The sequence below is a fragment of the Bufo bufo genome, chromosome 2 (assembly GCF_905171765.1).
Source record: "Bufo bufo chromosome 2, aBufBuf1.1, whole genome shotgun sequence".
NCBI classification, from domain to species: Eukaryota; Metazoa; Chordata; class Amphibia; order Anura; family Bufonidae; genus Bufo; species Bufo bufo.
Window position 1 is genome coordinate 38,410,597 of NC_053390.1, and position 3,469 is coordinate 38,414,065.

General features: G+C 47.6%; 1 pseudogene; it reads left to right on the top strand.

Annotated features, from left to right (window-relative positions):
• Positions 1–230: 230 nt before the first annotated feature.
• LOC120990695 lies at positions 231–3,250 on the top strand (annotated as a pseudogene).
• The last annotated feature ends 219 nt before the right edge of the window (positions 3,251–3,469 follow it).

Below are 3,469 nucleotides of genomic sequence, written 5' to 3' on the forward strand. Positions count from 1 at the left end.
CTGCCTGAGTGTGTGGTGTGCGCGGAGTGAGAGCTTGGAGGTAGTCTGGCCCCTGGGAGACCCATCCCTGGTCGCGAGATGCGGGTGCGTATGTGACAAATTGGTGGCAAGCGGTGGGATGTTTTTATTCTACTAGAGCATTAGTGCTTGGTTTACGTGATTATTCCCTGCACTAAAGGACTGGCTGTAACCTTGCGAGGATCTACAGTGGTTTTACAAGGCCTTCTGAGATGGCGGCCTGTTATGAAAAGCAGAGCAAAGAGGCTCTGGTCCAACTCTGCAAACAGAGAGGCATCGATGCCACAGGCAGAAACAGGACCAGGATGATTTTTGAATTAATGGGGCAAGACGAGCAGCTGCACCAGGTGGAACCTGGGCACCGGAGCCAAGCAATGGACAGGATCCCTATACCTGGTCCTGAGGACACCCACAGCACCAATCCTCAGGAGGGTGTGGACTCTACAATGGATCTTACAACAGATGGATGGATGTGACCCTAACATTCACCTGCAGCTCATTACGCAACATCACCAGGCGGCCAAACATAGAGCTGAGAGGGAGGCTGCAGAACGCAAAGCACAGAGATAGCATGAGGCTGCAGAGCAGGAACGGACTTTTCAGCTAAAAATTGCGAGAATTCAACAGAGCAGCAATTCTCCATCTCAGAATGCACACCTAAGGAGACCCCGGGTGGAGAACTTCAATAAGTTGGAAGAAGATGATGACTTGGACATTTTTCTGCAGAGTTTTGAGAAAATGTGCAGACAGTACCAACTGCCCCATGAGCAATTGCCACAGTATCTGACACCCGGGTTGAAAGGCAAAGCCCTGGATGCATTTTGGGCTCTTCCTGAAGATCAAGATGGGGACTATGATGCCATAAAAGAGGCACTGATCAAAAAGTACAATCTCACCCCAGAGGTCTACCGGAAAAGGTTCAGGGGAATACTGACAGCTACGCCGACGTTGTGAGCAGCTTGAGGACTACCTTTCGGCAGTGGATAAGAGGACTATCTATTTCTACCCTTCATCAGTTGGAGGACCTCACGATCAAGGACCAATTTCTCCATATCTGCCCTGTGGATGTGAAGCAGTTTATATGCGACAGACAGCCAAAAACAGCAGACCAGGCAGCACAAATTGCAGACTCTTATACAGCCAACAGGATGCACAACACCCACAAGCCACCTATGACCAGCTGGAAAGGGGGTAAGCAAACCACAAGTACCCTTTCCACCAACAGCCGCCTCATAGAGGGGGCTGTCACTCTTGACCCCACCAGACCTGTAGTAGATTCCCGCAAATGTTTTACCTGCAACCAAATGGGACATTTAAGTCGTAATTGCCCTCAGAATAGGAAACCCAATATCCCGATGGCACTTAGTGGATGATCTTCGACTGTCCTATTTGTCACTAGAACAGAAGGTAGGAATGCTGATCACCTGAAATCCGTCGTCTGCAACCAGATTACTATTGGTCTGGGAGATACTGGAGCAGAAATCACCCTTGTGCGTCCGAGATTGGTGAACCCCGAAAATATAGTCCCTGGAGCAACCCTGTCTGTGAAGGGAGTGTGAGGGATGAACCCTGCAATCCCCATGGCACAAGTATTTCTGGATTGGGGTGCAGGTCCTGGAGTTCGGGCCGTGGGAGTGACCAATGCCATCCCTACTGACGTATTGTTGGGAACTGACTTAGGGCGGATGGTATCCCAGTATGTGTCCACACCAACTAAGGAGGACAGACCGAGTCTACATGGACTGTTTGTGAGGAATCTTATCAGTGAACCTGAAGTTCCAGAAGGACAAACCTTGTCAAACCTTCCCCACAAGGTGGGAAGTGGTCGCATTATAAAAGAGTCATGTGAGTCGCAAGTCCTGTTAAGGATCCCATTGATAAATCTGATTAAATCCACAGGATTTGCTTTATGCTGTTAAAGACAAAACAGGGCGCACCATAGGGTAATACTGTTTGTGGACAGGTAAAACAAATGGTTCCAGTGCAAGGCTCACCTTTGACGGTTCTGCTACCTGTAGGCACAACTCTAGTGAAAGCTTGTCAGGACATGTACTGGAGTCATGGTTTGATGGTGGATCTGCAGCCGCGAAGGGAGGTCTTCTTGTCGGAGATACCTGGGGTCTCCAAGAAATGGTAAAAGCTGATGACATTAGAGGCAGTAATCTTATCAAAGGGCCCCTTGACGCAGGAGCAGAAGGTTCTTCTGATGTTGCAGGAAAATATATAAATTTTGTGGAGGATTTCATTGTCCAAGGACCAAGAGATGAGGGTATGGACATTATTTCCAAGGATGTTATTGACAAATCGGAAGCCAAAACAGAAGACAGTAAAACTACAAAAGAACCCCTTGATGCAGAGACTGTAAATTATGTTAATGTAGAAAAGGACAATCTCCTTGCAGAAATGCAGGAAATTGAGCCTAGCAAAGAGGAGCTACTCAGTTAAACCCATTCAATATGTCCAGCAGTCATTGCGGAACAAGTACCGACTACAGATTTAGAGCACCGATACTCTGGACTTACAAATATAAATGATAACAATGAGCTAGTTACTGAGGCCTACCAGGATTTAACAGAGGAGCCAACCATTGCAGATGACAACCTCCATCTGACAACTAACGCTTCTGGTCAGGATAGTGAGGAAACCATGGAACCGACTGAAAAAGCTGGAACTTTTCTTTATATGGACTTTAGATGGATTACTGGATGAAAAATGTTCAGCTAATCTATTGGGATCATGTGGGTCATCTGACGTCGCTCCCATTACCCTCTGTCACTCTGTCATCATAGCTGGAGTTCCAGAAGTGATGGAGATCCATCAGACCCGGTGTGCAGAACCAGAAATAAAGCCAAGAAAGGAAATAGTGATTCTTCCAAGTTCAAACCAGGAGCTTGACCTGCAGATGGGTGAGCAGGCCACGGAGAACCTATCATGGAGATGTGCTTGGGAACCAACCTGTAGTCAGTTCCTGTGGCACATAATAAAAGGGGGGATGTCATAGATATGATGTGGGGGTACATACTTGTAGAAGCTATTATAGAATTATATGCGTTTTGTGTCTGTTTTATAAGGTGCTGTTTCTGCTGGATAGAAGGGTCATTCACCAAATAGCTGAGTGCTCTGAAACCTCCATTCTATCCCAGGACGGTGGAGTCGGGCAGGTTGGGCCTCTGCCAGCTACAAGATGAGCAAATGGACAGTTCTCCTCATCATCCTCATCATCCTCATCTAACACCTATGGCTGCCCTCTGCTCCCCCACTGCTAAACCGGATATGCAGTGGCCAGGTACGGGTTGTTTAATGTTCTGTATTTGTCGTGACGGCAATTGCAGCGTGCGCGGGGTACTACCCCAGGGCCCTTCCAAGATGTTATAAGGCACGTCCCAGATTAGGAATGCCAGAGTAGTGTAATGGCTTATAATGTCTCTGTAGGATAGTGGTAGTGGTGTCA